The 20412-nt window shown below is 37.3% G+C and overlaps 2 long non-coding RNA genes across 3 annotated transcripts in view; both read left to right on the forward strand.

Moving 5' to 3' along the window:
• LOC105477168 (uncharacterized) overlaps window positions 1-20412 on the forward strand; it is a 143758-nt gene that overhangs the window by 23978 nt on the left and 99368 nt on the right. The gene's annotated exons all lie outside the window — the stretch shown is intronic.
• The window catches only part of LOC105477162 (uncharacterized), an 85161-nt gene that overhangs the window by 2151 nt on the left and 62598 nt on the right, over window positions 1-20412 (forward strand). Inside the window, exon 2 of the long non-coding RNA XR_984509.3 lies at window positions 15951-16015. This is a non-coding gene — a long non-coding RNA (uncharacterized lncRNA). The remainder of the gene's footprint in view (window positions 1-15950; window positions 16016-20412) is intronic.

A 20412-nucleotide genomic window follows, 5' to 3' on the forward strand; every position in this document is an offset into this window, starting at 1 on the left:
TCCCGGGTTCACGCCATTCTCCTGCTTCAGCCTCGTGAGTAGCTAGGACTACAGGCGCCCGCCACCATGCCCAGCTAATTTTTTGTAGTTTTAGTAGAGACAGGGTTTCCCTGTGTTAGCCAGGATGGTCTCGATTTCCTGACCTTGTGATCCACCCGTCTCGGCCTCCCAAAGTGCTGGGATTACAGGCGTGAGCCACCGCGCCCGGCCGTCTTTTTTTTCCTTTTACTTTTTTCTCCTCAACTTGTTTAGAAGCTATGTGTTCCGCGTCTATTCTTCTAGAAGTATCAAAACGTTTACCTTCATCCTGAAAATTACAAGAACCTTAAAATGCTTTAACTTTGATCTTACTTCCTTTCTAATTTACATACGGTGGTACCTGATATTTTAATTCTGCTGATCTTTAAAGACAGAAATTAAATGTTACTATTTTATTCAATCAATATTGTTGAGATTTAATAAAAAATTTAACGATATCTCTGCTTATGATCCCTTCTCATACTCAGACCTCCTCCCTGGTATTATCTTTATTCTGCCTAAAATACATCCTCAGACTTTCCATTATTAAGGATTTGGGATGACAAAATGATTTTTCGTTTGTTTCTTTCTCAAGGATTTGGGATGACAAAATGATTTTTCGTTTGTTTCTTTCTCAGTTTTTGTTACAGAGATTCAGTTTTACTTCATTTACTCAAAAGAAGGAAGTAGTTAAAAAGACAGGCTGTGGGACTGAGGGAGGGAGAAAAGTTAATTCATCTTAAAAGGTAGAGAGTTTCTGTTTGGGATGATGAAAAAGTTGTGGAAATTGATAGGAGTAATGGTTGTACAATGTTGTGAATGCACTTAATGTCACTGAATTGTATACTTGAAAATGATTAGAATGGTAAGTTTTATGTTACTGTGTTTACACACAGACTCGCACACACACACACATGCACGCACAGGTTCTGTGGGTGCATGTATAAATGTACCCGTATTCAAATCGCCCATCTTTTGCTAACAGTGATTTTCAGGCAAGTAAATTAAGCCTGCTCTGCCTTTCTTCTCGTATCTGTGGAACGGAACTGTACATGAGGTAGACTGCCTACCTCAGGGTTTTTATGAGGACTCAATGAGGTGGTATATGTAAAATGATTAAAACAAGGCCAGTTTATATTCACTATTCAGTAAGCATTAGCTATTATTATTGTTCCTTGTTCCTTATATGCAGAGATCACTAGGCAGTGATAAGAAAGACAACACAGGCCTAGGGAGGCCATGGAATTCACTCCAAGCTTAAACCCAAGCTGAAAAACGTCTATGCTGCTTCCCCTGAAATCATGGCTGCATACCCAATGATCTCACACAATTCAGGCTTATTCCCACTCACCTTTTCTGGGATGTGAACCTGTGACTTTAATTTCATCATTTAAAAACCAAGTTTCAGTTTAATAATTTAGTGTTTAAGATGGTTTATGAAACAAAAGTCATCATCCTGTGAGGGTAACTGTCGTACCATTTCATGTTAGTGTTAGAATACTTGAGTACTTGTCAGAGAACAAATCTTTGGCTACCTTTCAATTCTTGTAATAGTCTGAAGGTGCTTGTGAGTAGGATGATTTTTGGCTGTTTTACGTATTTGTTTGTAGTTCTGAACAAAGATATCTGTTTAACCTGGATGTGAAGGCCTGGTCTATTTTCATTCTTTAAAATTGTTTTTTTTTCCTTTCTTGTTTTGATGTCTTGAAAAAAATAAAATTAAAGATACCATTGTAGTTTATGAAGAAAAATAATAGGAAGTAACACAATATAAACATGTTTAATTTCTTAATCTGCAGATTTTATTGGGCATACAGTATATATTTTTGAATACAGTTAGGAAATTGCTAAAGATTTAATCAATATGAAAGAATTAATGTTATCTCCATTCTTGTAAGAGACATATTCAACTGCAGTCATTTAGATTGCTAACCTTATTTATCAGGCAGTCCAAGTATCTTTTAAAGGTACGTAGAATGTTTAGAATACTTATACATGCATAGACTGGAAAGAGTTTATATTGAAATTTACCCAATTGTTTGGTTTGGAAAAAAATGTAAACCTCTGTAATCGCATTTGCAATATGAAAATTATTAGTGAAGACAGAAAGTATCTAACTGACTGAGAACTCATCAACAGAGAAAAAGCTTCTTTCAGGCACCCATGGGATATCAGAGCTCTGCAGCCCCTTGACGCTGAGGGTCCCTCAGAGGCACAGCCACTTCAAAGGCTCCCTTCTTCCCAGCTGGCTCTCCACTTCCTGTGAATTCCGCTAGGAATATTTCACCAAGCTGGAAGATAAAAATACCTTTCAGGGTCAAAATCTCACAATCTTTAATAATAAGATGTTTTAATTGGCTTTTCTGCTTTTGTTTTTTAAACAGGGCAGCATAGCCTAATAACTCAGAGCTAGCGTATCTTTTGGTGGTCAAATGTAAGAAATCCACGAATTCCATCTTTTTAATATTATAAATAGAGCAAGATCTGGTGGCCGTTGATTTTCGAACCAATTAAAGTTACGCCAAAAAAACAGTGATGACTACTGTACACTACTGGTTTTATGTAATATTTTAAGTGCAAATTAAATTAAATCTCTCTAGGAGATATTTCATATTCGTTGTTTATTCGTAGTTTTTGTTTGTTTTGAGGCACATGGGACCTGGAAGAATAACTCACTGTAGAAATCAGCATCTTCAAAGATGAAGGATTGAATTTTAAATCCCCAAACTGATGAATCATAGGGCTGCAAGGGATCATGTTTTGTATTTTTATTGTTATTTTGCCTTTTAGAAGGATGTATGTTATGTAGTCAAATAAGGTTATAGTCCGTATTGAAAGTTTCTCCAAAGAAATAAATGTAATATACAGTTCACTTTTTCCAATAGTAGACAGAGCTATTTGCCCTACGGAAGTAGAGAAATCTAAGTTAACAGTTTACTTTCGCCTCGCTTTTAAATGTAATGTCTTCTGTCTTTTATTGTTCAGAAGTTTGCTGTCAGTCTATTGTTGATCCCTTGTAAATAATCTGTCTTTTTTTTTTCTGGTTTCTTTAAATACCTTCTCTATGACTGTAACTCTACAGTTTCAATATTATCTATCTATCTATCTATCTATCTATCTATCTATCTATCTATCTATACAGTTTCAATATTATTTGTCTGTCTCTCTCTCTCTCATCTACCTGTCTACCTATGTATCTATTTATCTATCATCCATCTATTATCTACCCACCCATCTATTAATCTTGAGAAGATCTTTTGCTTTTCGACTCATGAATGACAGCCTGAATACATTATCAATTAGTAACATTCACAGCCATTATATTTTTGAGTAATATTTCTACATTCCCTCTGTTATCACTATCCAGAACTCCAAAGAGCTGTATATTTGAACATCTGATTTTGTTTTCTTTGATGCTTAAATTGTCTTTTATTTTCCTAATTCCTTATCTCTCTTTGATACATTTTAGGTATTTTCCTTATCTTTCAATTTGTCAATTGTGCCTTACATTTTGTTTTATCTCCTATGTCATCTGCCTATTAAGATTTAATTTCTATGATTATATTTTTTACTGTTACAATTTTGAATTGTTCTTTCTCAAAGCTAGCCAGTCTTTTTCCATTATGTCTTGTTCTTTTTAGAAGTTGATTTCTCTTTCAATAATTTTAAACATGCTCATTTCCAAAGGGTTTATCAGAGTCTTTTATAATATGAAGTTTGTGGGATTCTAATCCTTTTGGCTGTCCCTGCTAATCATTGCTTATATGGAATATTTAAAAGTAACTTTAAACATATTTTTGGCATTGCAATTTTAGGGTACTTGTAGGTATGTAGTGAGCTTAGGTGGAATTCGTGGCCCTCCAAGGCAGATTTGCTTTTGCTTCTACCAGATACCCTACAAGCTATCAGTGCTCGGAATAGTTTTGCTATTGTTGCTAATACCTTGGCTTGGGAGTTCCTAGACAAACTAGTAGAAGAATTCTGAACCCCGAACCCACACTAGGTGCTGGTCAGTTGTTTTTGATTTTCAGGGGAGATTCTCTTTTTTTTTTTTTTTTTTCCTACTTAAGCCCATGGCAGAGACATAGCTTCCTTGTTATTTTGTATGTGAGTATATTTTTGCTTCAGTCTACTTGTCATCGATAGTGAAATATTTTGAGGTTCCAGATTTCGGTAGGGGTTTGAGTTCTAACTTCCTCCTCCTGTTTGGGCCCAAGGCCTCATTTCTTGTCACTTATGGTGTTTAAACCCAGGCTGTAAGTTTATGGAAGCTGACCACATCTATCATCCACGGTAAGGACAGCTGCCAGTATATTCGCATACTACTTTAGTTTTTCAACTTTCTTTTGTTTCTGACTCCTGAGTACTTTCTGTTCTTGGACTTTCAACTGTGGATTTAGGTGGATTTTATCCAGCATTTCTGGGTGTTTGCATCTGGATCATTTTTAGTTTATCATTTTCCACCATCTTGTTAGAATATGTCATACAGCTAGTAAATGCTGCTCCCCTGAAAAGCCAGTTGATGCTTTAAAATGACCTCTTCCTAAGCAAAATGCCGTTTTTCTCCTTGGCTTCTCTTTGAAGTGAGTATAGTTGTAGTTATAATGTGTTGAATTATTACCATATATTTATGCTTCAATTATATTATTTAATGCTCACATAAAAACCTGACAGGTTGGGTATATATGCATTTTATAAGTGAGGATATTGAGACTCAGAGAGGTTAAATGACTTGACCAAGGTCACATAGTAGAAGAATATCACAGGCACGATGTCAGTGGAGGTCTACTCAATGCAAAAACTTTGCTTATAAGCCTTTACAGGTTCAGTATCGCTTATCCCAAATGCTTGGGACCAGAAGTGTTTCAGATTTCAGGTTTTTTGGGGGTATTTTAGAATGTGCACATATACATAATGAGAAATCTTGGCGATGGGACCCAAGTCTAAACACAAAATTTATTTGTGTTTCATATACCTCTTATATACATAGCCTGAAGGTAATTTTACACAAGATTTGCAATAATTTTGTGCATGAAACAAAATTTTGACTGCAACCCGTCATATGAGGTCAGGTATGAAATTTTCCGCTCGTGATACTGTGTTTACCGAAAATAGTTTTACCGAAAATAGTTTTGGGATTTTGGAACATTTTGGATTTCAGATTTTCAGACTAGGGATGTTCAACTTGTGTCTCTGTGGTCCACAGAGATAATTAGTTTCAAGAGATACTATTTGATATGAATTATCTGGTATGCTCCTTATAAAAAGTTTTATTGCCATTAATATTTGGCTTTAGAATATGCTATTTATATGGATATATTCACATGCACACATGGAACTTTTTAATTTAAATAATGATCCCTTCCCATTAATGTTTGACTTTAGAATGCATTTTATGATTTAACAAATTTTCTCCCTGTTTCCCAGCCAGACATTAAAATTAATCAGAGCCTATTTATCACTAATGAAAATTCACAGAGTGCCTTATAAATATATTCTTTCATTTAGCTATGTGACAAGGCAATGCTAGCAGTGATTGAATGGCAAAATTGTCTATAGGATAATACCTACAGTTTTCAGCTTGTCCCATGAAACCTTTGTGAACTATTCCCGTCTTGTTACTACTCACCCTCCCAAACATTGTCCTATGCTTTTGAAGTAAGAGGTGAAGTAGGAAGTGACCCACGGAATGCTCCTTCTCATTCTAATTTAGTAACTGGATGGGTTGGGGCAGTTGCTAAGACAGAGAATGTTGGAGGTGAGGATCCGGTTTGGGGATTGGAGGAGAAAACAAATAAGCATTGAGTCTAATAAGTTTTAGCTCTGGTGGGACATCCAAGTGAAGATGTCTAGGAGGCAGTTTGGTTCTGGAAAAAAGGGGAGAGAACTTTGGCCTCCATATTCCCAATTACAGTGAATTTTCTGGGCAGCAGGGGCTGAATTTATATTTTACAATGCCCCAACACAGTGCCTTGCTCAACAGGTGCTCTCTGTCTAGCATCTGAGTCCGTGAAGTTATTTGGCTACATTATCTCCATGCATTTCCAGAACACCCTGTTTACCTAAGCCTTAGCCCTTTCCACACTACATGCCTCAGATACTATCACACTGTTTTGAAACCTTCTGCTTAATTTGTGTTCTCCCCACTGGACTATAAGCTTTTGGAGAGCAGGGACAGCTCTCTTGTTTATTATCACAAATGGTACCTGGTGCTAAATACATACTCGTGGACTAAATGAGTAGGTGCTGACTAATTATAGTTCTAATTCAATACGAAAGCACAGCAGGTAAGGAAGGAAGCCAGGGAATTGTTATGTGGGAATGAATAGTAAAAATGAGGGCATTCTCTTTGGGCTAGGTCAGAAGAAAAGTGCCATGAAAGATAAGCCTCATGAAATGTACTTGTTTGGAATTATTGCTTAGTTTTTAACTCGGAAATAAACTGGAGTTAAGCTCACTTATTTCTGATCTTATTATACTTTGGTGTTCTGTACACTCCAGTTCCTTATTCATTTTTCACAAGTTAGAAGGGTTATTTGGAATTATACAAAGAGGTCTTCCATTGCTATGAAAGGAATGTGTGTTGGTAACTTCCACTAACATTTGTCAAAGTTTATATGTCCTTAACTCAATGTAAACAAAATGCCTCAAATTTCTGTCTCTTACAACCTTTGTTTATCATTAATAATTTTCCTATTTAAATGACACAAAAATGTACATGCTTTAAAACTATATTAGTTGTTTAAAAATGTCAAGAAAGGTAAAGTTTATGTAGTCTGCCACCTGCTTAATGCCTGTAAAATCATTCCTGCTGGAGATACTGAATTGTTTTCCATTATATTAACATTGCATGAATAAAAATCTAAGCCTTTTAAATCACAAGTTTCATAAGGTGTTGATTGGCCTGGAGCAGGATAAATTCAGACAAATATTTATGGTGCCAGGAGTTGTGTGTATAAATATTCTTCCTCGAAAATGTTTCCAGTGTACTGTTAAACTGCCAAGGTGATATAATTTAACAGGTAAAGCAGTGAATAGAGAGCCAGGGGTCACTGAGTTTGAATTCTTTCTTCATTCCTACTTTAATATTTGATCCTGAACCATTTGGACCTTACCAAAGTCAAATTTCTACTTTGTGAAATGAGGACAAATTAATCGTTCAGTTGCTGGGGCATGAGGATAGGGTCTGTGGTTAAAGACACTTTAAAAATATACAATTACTATTAGAATGTAGATAGTCACAGCATTGCTTTAATAGTTCATTCAGGCTGGTATAACAAGGGCATTAAACCAAATCATGACTTAATCACCTCCCAGAGGCTCCACTTCTTAAGACCATCACCTTGGCAGTGAGGATTTCAACATATGAGTGTTGAGAAGACATAAACGTCAGACCATAGCAATTGTCAGGTATGAGGGAATTGGTTTGCATTTATTAATAATCTTCACAAAGCATCATCAAATTAATTTGCAGTGACACTTGTTACTATTTACTGACTGCTTGCTGTTACTCAGACACTGCCCTAAGTGCTCTATGTACCCCATTTGCTCCTTGTAACAAGGAGTTAATAATACCTTTGAGGCGGGTATTATTCCAATATCAGTGAGAGTAATATTAAAGGAGGTGAATGAACTCAACATCACCCAGCTTGAAGATGGCAGAATCACGTTCAAACCCATGTGATTCTAAAGCCAGAAGTCTGCGTTTTTGTACTCCATGCTATGATGTCTCCATGCTTTGCAAATGAGGTATCTGAGGCTTAGAAAGGTCAAGCAGTTTGGTGAAGCTCACAAGCTAACATACTGGACTGAGATGAAAGCCCTGATGTGTCTGACAAGGGAGCTCTAGCTATTTCTAGTATTGCTTCTCTAATATTATTAATGTGCTTGATATCTTTTGCACCACTTCTCTCTCTTGGATTACCAAGATAATTAGAGTCAGTGTTCTGCTGAATGCCTTGACCTCCCTAATCTCAGAAGCCCAGTCTTGCTAATGAATTCTACTTTGGGGGATATGAAGGTGGATTATGCATCAAAGGTGGAATCAGCCGCATTTAAACCTTTCAGAATTCAGTTCCTTATTGTTTAAATGAGGGGTTAGGATGGTAGAATCTATGGGTTTTTACCTCTATTATAGTTTAGCGTCTTTGAGTGCAATGAACAAATGTGGTCCATCTACTGAGGCCCTGGTGCCTAACTTTGTAGATATACCAAAAATATTCATCAGCTTTAATGAAGTTGCATTAAATTCCTTGATTTTAAGACTAGGTAAAACAAAATTTCCACTCTATTTCATTGCTTTTTAAAATGGCAAATATGTTATTTTCTTTACCAGATGAAAGGAATTAAATATAGTGGCCAAACGATGTACTTAAATTGTTTATTACATCTTTGTTCGTTAGACAGAACATGTGAGATGGTGGCATGATCAAACTACTTAGGTAGATCCATTTAGAATAATTCATTTGCTTAATTGAGATGAAGCTGCCAAACCAGTCGTGCTGTCTTGCTAAGACTGTTGAGCAGAACGTACACTGTGGAGAAGAACATTCACAGAGAGTGTAAAATGGTTAAACACTAAAGCCCCAGGTAGTTGCAGCCGTGGGATATATTGATTAGGGACATGAAAGTAGTGTCAGAGAGTCCAAGGATTTCAACATAGATGGGCGTATTTTCAACACGACTGCTCTCTTAAGATAGTCGTAGAGCATGATTGCTTCTAACTTAATAGCATTTACACTAACACGATTTCACGTGGGTAGAGGAAGAATGGAAAGTTTCTTCAGCATTAAGTTCCATGTTTCTAGGAATGTCCAATGCCAGCAGCAGCAATAGTTACATCTGAGTTCCAGCCACTTGTTGCCACAATACAGGACCCTTCCAGTTGGTCCCGTGGTGTCGTTAGTAGGTCGAATAGTGCTGTCTAAATATGTGCATGCTCTGATCTTTGAAACCTGTGAATGTGCTACCATGCAGGGCAAAAGGGACTTAGCAGATGTCATTGTTTCCAGACCTTGAGATGGGGGAGATTATCTTAAGTTATCTTTGTGTGTCCAGTGCAATCATATGAATCTTTAAAAGCAAAAAATCTTTTCTGGTTTTTCTGGTGGCCAGAGAGATGTGATGAGAGGACTCAACCCATTGTCGCTGGCTTTGAAAATAGATTAAGGAGGCCACAAACCAAGAAATGCAGGTGGCCCCTAGCAGATGGAAAAGGGAAGAAAACAGGATTTTATCCTCCCTAGAGTGCAGAAAGAAGTGCAGTTCCTTTGATTTTAGCCTGATGAAACTTGTGTTGTACTAATGATCTATAAAACTATAAAATCATAATAAACCTCTGTTTAAGTGGTTATATTTGTGGTAATTTGTTAGTGAAGCAATAGAAAACTAATACAGTGTCATTGTACATATTTCCTGAATCACAGCAATGAGATTCAATAAGAACTACCTTTCGAAGGGTGTGTTAGGTATGGTATTAAGCTATATGTGTGTGTGTGTGTGTATAATTATCATGCAACAACCACCCCCTAAGAATCTATATTATTATCTCCATTTCATAGATGCAAGAACTTACATAAGTTCTTTTTTTAAAGAACTTAAAATAACTTACATAAATCACCTAAGTAACTTACATAAATCACATATCTAGTAAGCGATGCAATAGTTATTTGAAACCAGGTCAATCTGGAGTCAAAACCCATAGTGGGTCTACACTACCCTTCATATACAAAATGTTAGGATTATTTTTCTTTATCAGAAGGTATTTAAAAGCAATCACATTCATGTAAAATAGACTTTGTTACGTCAGATCTTTAGTTACCTTAGATGTCAAGTCATTTTCTCCAGAAGAGTGCCTGCTATATTATAGGCATTCAACATGTGGTAATAGAATGAATGATCAGTGCTGTTTAATAGACATGTGTGATATAGGTATATGTTATTATGTTTATTGTATTCTGTGTACATATTATATTACACCACACCTGTATATGTGTAGGTATCAGCTTTTTTTTTTTTTTTCTTTGTAAAAACGGCAGAGAGATGTTACTTTTGCCACTGAAAAATCAGAGATTCTAATAGGTTTCTTATACATCTATAACATTTGAAGTTATAATTACATATTATTTTTAAGAAGTTATTTAGGCCAGGGGTGGTGGCTCATGCCTGTGATCGCAGCACTTTGGGAGGCCGAGGCAGGCAGATCACTTGAGGTCAGGAGTTCGAGACCAGGTTGGCCAACACAGCGCAACCCTGTCTCTACTAAAAATGCAAAAAAAAAAAAAAAAAAATTAGCCAGGCGTGGTGGTGCACGCCTGTATCCCAGCTATTCAGGTGACTGAGATACCAGAAACGCTCGAACCCGGGAGGCGGAGGTTGCACTGAGCTGAGATCGCAACAATGCCCTCCAGCCTGCGTGACAGAGCGAGGCTCTGTCTCAGAAAAAAAGAAAAAAGAAAAAAATGTGATTTGGAGGTCATGTGTGGTTTATTTTCATAATTAGCATCAGTAATGAGAGTATATTTAATAAGGTAAAGAGACTAAAGTGGAGGGAATCTTTATGAATTTAGATATTAATGTTATTTTTCATTAGAATACTTTTAAAAGATTACAAACAATGCAAGGGAAGTTAAATGACCTTTGCTTTTTCAGGCCAAGGATTTCATTTTCTTTTTAAAATTGCCAGTAAAATTAGAAAGGTAACAGCGTCTAATTCAACGATATTCATTTTATTTGAAAGTGTACACTAACAGCACAAACTTACCAATAGTGCAACCTGACTTACTGGTTAACTTTCATTGTATGTTAGTCCACCTTTAAATGATTACTACATGCCTTAAGGAAGAATCTTAATGCTACAGAAACTTCACTTTTATAAGGACATCAATTACAACTAAATTGGTAAAGAGGATTGTTAATTAAGAAGCAATTCTTCATATAACCTTTCTTAAAATAACCTTTCATTGTACATTTCCTTCTAACTATTTTGTAACAATTTCAGTGAAGACTCCTAAAGGAAAATAGGGATTCATTTTATTAATTAGAAAAGTAATTCCTGTCATTTTACTAAAATGACAAATGTTAATATTTGACAACAAAATAATCATGAGAAATTGGGAATGCTATTTTGCATTTAGTAGAAATGTATTGAGTAGCTAGGAGCAGGATACTTAACCAGGCACTAAAGTAATTTTTAAAATACTTAGTTTTGTATCCTCTAACCTACGTCTCCTTATTTCTTCCCCTTCTCCCTCCCATCCCTGTTTTGTTCTTTCTCTTATGTTTGAATTTTTGTTTTAGAGTCTACATATAAGTGAGATCATGAAATATTTGTCATCTGTCTGCATAATGTCCTTCAGCCTCATACATGTGGCAAATGGCAAGATCTTGTTCTTTTTTAGGGCTGAATAATATTCCATTTTATGTCTACCACAGTTTCTTTATCCATTCATTTGTTGACAGATACAGAGGTCATTTACATATCTTGGCTGTGTAGCTAATGCTGCAATGAACATGAGTATGCAGATATGTTTATGTGCTAGTGACTTTATTGCCTTTGGGTATATACCCAGAAGATGGATTGCTGGGTCATATGGTAGTTCTATTTCTAATTTCTTTAGAAATCTCCATACTGTTTTCCTTAATGGCTGTAGCAACCTAAATTCTCATCAGCGGTAGACAGGAGTTCCCTTGTCTTTACATCCTTGCTGACATTTGATGTCTTTTGTCTTTTTGTTATCAGCCATCCTAACGGGAGGTGAGATGGTATCTCATAGTGGTTTTGATTTGTGTTTCCCTTTTATTAATGCAAAGCATATTTTCTCATACCTGTTGGCCATTTTTATGTATTCTTTGTAGAAATATCTAGTCAGGTCTGTTTCCCATTTTTTAACTGGGTTATTTGTTTTTTCACGATTGAGTTCTCTGTAGTCTAGAGATCTAATGTTGTAACACAAAGACCATGGGCAGTAAATTTGTACTGTATGTGAGATTCATGCTAAATTAGTAGATTATAGCTGCTATTGCCACCAACACACACATACACACAATATGTAACTGTGTGAGGTTATAGATATGTTAATTTGTTTCACTATAGTAACCTTTTCAGTATCTCTGTATCCCATAACATAATGTTGTAGACTTTAAATATAAACAATGAAACAAAAACTATGACCATTCCGCATTGAAAGCAGAAACTTTAACAAGTATTTGTACATCCACATTCATAGCCACATTCTTAATAATAGCCAAGAAAGAACTCATGTGTTTATCAATGTTTAAAAGGATAAACAAAATGTGGTGTGTGTGTATATGTAATTTTTATACACACATGCACACACACACACAAAATGGAATGCTATTCAGCCTTAAAAAGGAAGAGAATTCGGCGGGTGCGGTGGCTCGAGCCTGTAATCCCAGCACTTTGGGAGCGGCTGAGATGGACAGATCATGAGGTCAGGAGATCGAGACCATCCTGGCTAACACGGTGAAACCCTGTCTCTACTAAAAAATACAAAAAACTAGCCAGGCGAGGTGGCGGGCGCCTGTAGTCCCAGCTACTCGGGAGGCTGAGGCAGGAGAATGGCGTAAACCCGGGAGGCGGAGCTTGCAGTGAGCTGAGATCCGGCCACTGCATTCCAGCCTGGGCAACAGAGCGAGACTCCATCCCCCACCCCCCCCCAAAAAAGGAAGGGGAATTCTGACATGTACTAAAACATGAATGAACTTTGAAGACATTATGCTAGCTGTCATAAATGAGTCATACATGGACAAATATTGTATGAGCCAACTTACATGAGGTAACTAAAGTAGTCAAATTCATAGAGATAGAAAAGAGAATGGTAGTTGTCAGTAGCTGGGAGGAGGGAGAATGAAAAGTTAGTGTTTAGTGGTTACAGAGTTTCAGTTTGGGAAGATGAAAATCTTCTGGAGACGAATGGTTACGATGTTGCTGAACAATGTGAATATGCTAATACCACAAAACTCTACACTTTCAAAGAGTTCAGATGGGATTTTGTATTATGTATACTTTACCAGCATAAAATACTTTTCAGTCATTCACAAAATCTTAGTTGTGAGATTAACATGCTGATTTATTGAAAGTCTGTAACACTGTTATTAATATACATAAATTATATTTGTATATTTTAATAATATAGAATTACACATAACTTTTAAAATTATATATTCTATAATGTATTGGTGCCTAAATAATAAGCAATGTGAAATTCTTCACATTGAAGACCAAAGGTATGAAACGTGTGTTTTATATGAAAACAGTCTGGATTGTGGCATATATCAAATATCTTGATTCACCAATTCAAACATTTTGTAATGACTAAATAGTTACAGCCATGGAAGTAGGGGTGGATTTTGTCAGAAGAGTAAAAAATAGGGAACATTTCAGATGGTAATATTCATGGTAATTTGGAGAATTCAAATCAGAAGTCAATCATGGAACCCAATCAGATCCATGGAGTACCAGTACCCAGAGGGCAGTCATCAAAATTGAAATGAGACTTGGGGCACAGGGAGAGAGATTTGAACCACATGAGTTCAGGAAGCACTTCCTCATACCAGTGGCCAGGAAGGAGTGGTTTAGAAGGAGACAAGAAGAGCAGAATTGAAGCCCATGAAAAAGCAAATGTCTTGGCAACTAGTAGTTAATTACATTTGCTTTCGCCTCTTCCCCTCCTGAGGGACAATTACTTCTGTGCATTTTCAGGGAATCCCCTTCCATGTGAGAGAGGAATTCTCATCACCTGCTTTGGGATGTTGCTTCCTAATTATCCTTTGCCATCTTTCTCCCTAGTCTGTCTTTACACCCTTCTCTTGATTATGATGAAGTCAAATTTATCCACAAAAATGCTTCCCTAAGCCTTCCTGCTAATTTTTATTTTAAAGTTATCTAGTTGATTCCTTTTTCAATCTTACAGATTTTTTAATTCACTGAAAATAACCACATGCATTGAACTCAAAATGTCTTATAGTTTGTGTAACTCTTGGTTTGCATAAACCCTAAAATGAAGTAATGTGTACATTAATTATATGCTTTGCCATTTACTTGTGGTTTCTGTGAAAGCAAATGCCACTATTTTTAGTTCCTGGTCTTCAAATTACTCCTTCTCAAATGCTGTTAAACCTTAATGAATATCCAAATTCATATAAATTATTTAAGCTATAATTTCCTATACTAAACAGTCATTAGATTAACATACATCCTTAGAGCTCTTCCAGCTGTACCAAATTAGCTTTTTTTTGAATACTTTTAGATTTGAAGCAATGCAGAAAGTATTGCTCTTCTAAGTTGTATTCTAAGGTTACAAACAGCAATTTGACTTAAAAATGCCATTTAGAATGTTTCCTCCAGTTAGTATTCATGCAGTAAAACCTCATGTTTTTCCCTAAGAATTATTGAATTTTAAAACATATCCTGATCTTTTCATTTACATACAAGTGAGGAAACTAAGATATAGAAAGTTTGGATGAAGTGCTCGGCATTTCAAAAGAAGTCTGTATATTGAACTGTTCTTTCCCTCCTTTCTTTCTTTTTCTTTTATTTTCTACTAAGAAAGCAAGTATGACAGAACCATCTTAGTTTGGATAATAATTCTCACTTAGAAAAAAATATAAACTAATTGAAATGATGAAAATCAAAACAGAAAACATTCATTTAAATCTTTATTTTTTAAAACTAACACATATTTAAGAACGTATAAATTCCAGTGTGTAGCTACCAAGGTATTCCTGATTTTATTTTTCACTACACTCTTTTCCTGAGTGTTTTCATCCCTAGAAGACATACCCACATGGAGGAAGCATCTTCATGTTATTCCAACAAATGCATTTTCTTTTTCTTAAATTTCCCCTTTCTAGCCTCTAGATATAGGCTGTCTTTCTGTTTCTATCTCATATCTTTTAGAGATTCTTTTCACATACTTCGCTGTGCTAGTTATTAGTATTTCCTCTCTGACAATTCTTTATTTCTCTTCCTTTGAAAGGGAACCCTGCTGCTCTCATTACTTTTTCTTCAGATTTCCTTCAGATCTCTCCTTTTGCCAGCTACCCAATTCCCAGTTTACAGGGAACCCGCTGATGGCAATATTTCTTTCCTTTTTTTTTTTTTTTGATTCAGAATACTCAGAATGCTGTTTGAAGAATAATGATGATAGGTATATTGTATTTACAAATTACTGTCCATCTGGTGATTTCAATTTAATTTATGTGCATGAATTCATTAGTAGTCTCAATTTTCACACGATGTGTTGGAACAACTTGTGTTGTTTTTTCTCAGTGAGGAAACAAAGGACAAAAGGGAGACAAGATTAGGGACTAACATTGTCTATTAGCGTGATGTGGGCACAGTGTCCAATAGAATGGGGTTTGTCTTAGTCCATTTTGTGTTGCTGTAAAGGAATACCTGAGGCTGTGTAATTAATAAAGAGAAGAGATTTACTTGGCTCATGGTTCTGCAGGCTGTACAAGAAGCATGGCACCCACATCTGCTTTGCGGGAGGGCCTTAGGAAGCTTCCATTCATGGGGGAGTGGAAGTAGGCATTACATGGTGAGACAGAAGCAAGAGAAGGAGAGAATGGTGTTAGACTCGTTTTAAGAGTCAGCTCTTGTCAGAACTTCGAGTGAGAACTCACTCAATCCTTTAAAAATGGCATCAAGTCACACATGAGGGATCCATCCACACACCTCCTGCTAGGTCTCACCTTCAACACCGTGCATCAAATTTCAACATGAGATTTGGAGGGGAGAAATGCACCAACTATAACAGGGACTTTTTTGGGACAATATAATAAACATATATTTCAAAAATTTGATAGATTTTGGTAATTTTAAGGAAATGATATTAAGTGAAGACAGATTACCAGGATTTTAATTTTATTCCAAGAAATTCTACTTTCAATTTTCCTTCCCCTACTAGCATTTCTAGGTGCAGACAAGGCATTTGTGGCATAGAAGATTACGCTCTTCTTGCCATGTCTTAAGGTGGGTTTAATTTCATCTTTTTGGTTTATTATGTTGCCCTTCACATTTGCATCTCAGTCTTTTATCCCAAGTTGTGGCCTGATTATAATTATGATGGATACCAAAGAAATTTTAGGAGCTATCTTATGTTTCCTAAAAGCAGAACTTGGCATGGTGATTTTTGTGCAAATGGTCTATTGGAAGAGTACATGCAGGAGAAGGGAAGAGAGGGAAGCAAGGCAGGACAGGGAAGAAGCTCCCGAACAAAGCAAGATTTCAGAGGAAAACTCACTCCAGCTTCCCAGAGAGAGCCCACAACTCCTGAATTGCACCCACTTTGCAGTAGGGGTTTGACCTGTTGTACCTCCTTGTCAGCCATTTATCGTGGACTGCCTTGGGGGCAGAGTGTAATCTCTAAGGTAAGGCAGTTCTCTGAAGTAGGAGCAGCTCTGGGCCCTCAGTAACCTCACAGCCACTGGAGAACAGGTAATTTAGACTGGAAAAGAAGATTGGAATGTGTGTATGGTTGAACTTTGGCAGTGTCGCAGACCACCTAGAGGCTTGAAACTGCAGTGGCTGAGTTCATTTCAGATTTCTTCAGGTTGTTCCTGTGGTGGGGCAGCTGGACCATGCTGCAGGCCTCAGGAGGTTTCAGCTGATCTAAGCTGGGCTTGCCCCCACGTCTGGGGCCTTAGCTGGGATGGCTGGGGCAGTGGGCATGGCTAGGGCTCTCTTCACATAGTTTCTTACCTTCTATCATAGGGATCTGAAACTGTGACCCATGGGCCAAATCCAGTTTTTTTGCTTGTTTTTGTAAATAAAGCTTTGTTGGAGTACATTCTTTTATATCTTGCCTGTATCTGCTTTATCAGTAAAATGAAAGAGTTAGGCTGAGACTGTACAGACACCAAAGCTAATATATTTACCATCTGACTCTTTACAGAAAAGGTTTGCTGACCCCTGATTCATAAAGGTAACTCAAGCTTGCTTGTGTGGTGGGAGGGTTCTCAGTGCAAGAGTGCAAGCTGCAAGGCTTCTTGAGGTCCAGACTTGGGGTGTGCACAAGGTTGCTTCTGCCACATTCTGTTGGTCAGAGGAAGTCACGAGGCCAATTGAGTGCCCCAGGAATGGAGAAATAGACTCCATCTGTTGATGGGAAGAACTTAAAAAAAAAAAAGTGTGGCCATGGTTTGCTGTGTACCATGAGGAGGCCCCAACAACATCCCCTACAGAATTCAGCCTTGTCCCTGTCCACTGCAGATGAAGACAGGGGATATACGTCAAATATCATACAACTTGTTAGGGGAAGAACTCAAACTACAATCTCGGTCTCCTGATCAATATTCTGCTACTATTTGAACTCTGTCATGGTGACTTTACTATATCATTACCTGCAAGAAGCATCTCTTTTTGGCTATTGAATTGTTACTCCTCAGAATTTTAACAGAATTCTACAACACACCAAAGAAAAATGGAATCAAACTCATGCGGAAACCTGCTTCCCCACATCCTGGGTTCGACGTACAGTTACTCTTTGTCTCCTATTGTTTTCAAAGTCAGCTGCCTTCACTGATACTCTTTATGAAATGTATCTCCATAGTTTTCAACTCGAATTTATTGGCAAATTCTATTTACCTTCTTTTTTTTTTTTTTTTAACAAGTATCTGTTAAATAGTTAGAATAAACCTAACCCTATGCTAGGTCATGGGAAATAAAAAGACATGAAAATGCAGTCTGAGACCTCAAAGAGCTTTATAATGAAAAGTAGTGGTTTCCAACCTGTATATATTACAGACCCCTAAGGATGACAGAAATGAGAGTTGCACTTTCTGTAGACTGACTCAGGCTTCACAAATTACCTGTATAATTGCTTTGCAAAAAGGTGTGTAGACACTTCCATGACTAATAGAATACAAGTCTATGAATGTATACTTGTTTGTCATGATGTTTGCCACTCAATATTGTTAAGAGTGGAAAACTCTTAATATTTTTAAGCATGAGCCTTGAATATCTCCACACACTGCAAGGCGTATCCCACTACTGGTGAACCCATTTCTGTAGCTAGTAATACAGGCAACTGGTAGGTAACGGGATCATAGTCTGACTTCCCTATAAATGCATGCTACTTGGAGAGAAAAGGACTGACTATTATTTGCTACAATGTTTGCTGCTTGCTCAAAAATAATGCTGGAGGCCAGGTACGGTGGCTCAGGCTTGTAATCCCAGGATTTTGGGAGGCCAAAGTGGGCAAATCACCTGAGCCCAGAAGTTCAGGACTAGCCTGGGCAACATGGTAAAACCCCATCTCTACAAAAAACACGCACAAATTAGCCAGGCATGGTGGCCTGCACATAGTCCCAGCTACTCAGGAGGCTAAGGTGGGAGGTTTGCTTGAGCCTGAGAGGTTGAGGCTGTAGTAAGCCATGATCATGCCACTGTACTCCAGCCTGGGCAACAGAGCAAGGCTTTCTCAAAAAAATAAAAAATATTAAAAAATAATGCTGAAATGTTGTGCCATGTGATCCAGCAATCCCACCACTGGGTCTTTATCAAAAGGAAAATAAATCAGCATATCAAAGAAATATCTACACTCTCATGTTTATTGCAGCACTGTACATAGTAGCAAAGATATAGAATCGGCTGGGCACAGTGGCTCATGCCTGTAATCCTAGCACTTTAGAAGGCTGAGGCGGGTAGATCATGAAGTCAGGAGTTTGAGACAAGCCTGGCCAACATGGTGAAACCCCATCTCTACCAAAAATACAAAAATTAGCCAGGTGTGGTGGTGCACGCCTGTAATCCCATCTGCTCGGGAGGCTGAGGCAGGAGAATGGCTTGAACCTGGGAGGCGGAGGTTGTAGTGAGCCGAGATCACGCCACTGCATTCCAGCCTGGGTGACAGAACAAACAAACAAAATGAAAAAAAAGATATAGAATCAAAGAGAAAAAGAAAAAGCTATGGTTGATTCCATTAACAACAATGTATTTTATATTTGAAAGTAGCTGGAAGAGATGACTTGAATTGTTCCCAACATATAGGAATAAATACTTGAGGTGATGGATACCTCAAATACCATGACTTGTCCATTACATATTCTATCATGTAAGAAAATGTCACACAAACCACATAAATGTCTCAAATATAATGTATGAATTAATAATCAAATTTAGAAAAAAAAATAATAATGCTGAGCCCTAGGCTCTGAGTTTCTCATCTGTGAGCAAACTCAGTGGATGTGAAAGACCTATCTGGGCCCATAATACTGCTTTGGTAGTACTGGGTGCAAGGGCTATGAGCCTCAGTATCCTGATGTGCTTGCTGCTTATTTCGTTATGCCAAAGTCCTTTGTTGTTGGTCTAGGAGTCTCCTCCTTCTGCCAGCATTCATGAAACAGTAACAGGCTAACTTATTAGCTTGCAAGTAGTTAAAATCTCAGAGCCTTCAGTTCATGACAGACCTGGAAAGCTTCAAAATTTAATTTTTTTTAGCATTAAAATGATCTCTAGTACTCCATGGGCTGGAAATCATTGGTCTGAGGTCTTAGATAAATAAAACACTATTAATTAAAAGATTTATATGAGCTAAAAAGAAAAAAGGAAGGCCATTGGAGAAGAGAGTGACCAAGAGCAAAGGTATGGTGTAGAGGAAGAGATCAAAAGTGTGGAGTAAGAGAAATGTGCCTACTTCATTGGCTAAAGGAGAAGGGATTGAGTGAGAGAATTCTGAAGAGGTTGGCTGGGACCACACTTTGGAGCACACTGAGTGTCAGGCAACAGGGAACTCTTAAAGGCATTCTAGCAAGAAAATGACATAATTAGTTTTTATCTGGGAAAATTAAATTTTAGTAGGGAGAGACTGGACATGAGAGAGCAGTAAGGAAGGTTTTAAAAATGCTTTGAGCACAAGTTCTAAACTATTAGTATAAAAGGAATAAGAGGTGGACTGATGAAGATATTCCATGAAGAAAGATAAAATGGTTGGCTGGGTGCAGTGGCTCATGCCCGTAATACTAGCACTTTAGGAGGCCGAGGGAGGAGGATCACTTGAAGTCAGAAGTTCAAGACTAGCCTGGCCAACATGGCAAAATCTCTTATGTACTAAAAATACAAAAATTAGCCAGGTGTGGTGGTGCATGCCTGCACCAACTACTCAGGAGGCTGAGGCAGGAGAATTGTTTGAACCTGGGAGGTGGAGGTTGCAGTGAGCTGAGATTGCACTACTGTACTCCAGCCTGGGTAACAGAGTAGACTCTATCTCAAAAAAAGAGAGATAAGATGGTGTTCTAATGGATTGCCTTTTAAGGGATTGAGCAAGAAAGTCAGATAGGATTATGGTTTTAAAGTGGGAGACAGTGAAAGCACTGAAAAACAAAAAACAAACAAAAAACATATAAACCTAGAGAGAGAGAACTCCAGGG

Source organism: Macaca nemestrina, chromosome 16, assembly GCF_043159975.1.
Source record: "Macaca nemestrina isolate mMacNem1 chromosome 16, mMacNem.hap1, whole genome shotgun sequence".
Lineage (NCBI taxonomy): Eukaryota > Metazoa > Chordata > Mammalia > Primates > Cercopithecidae > Macaca > Macaca nemestrina.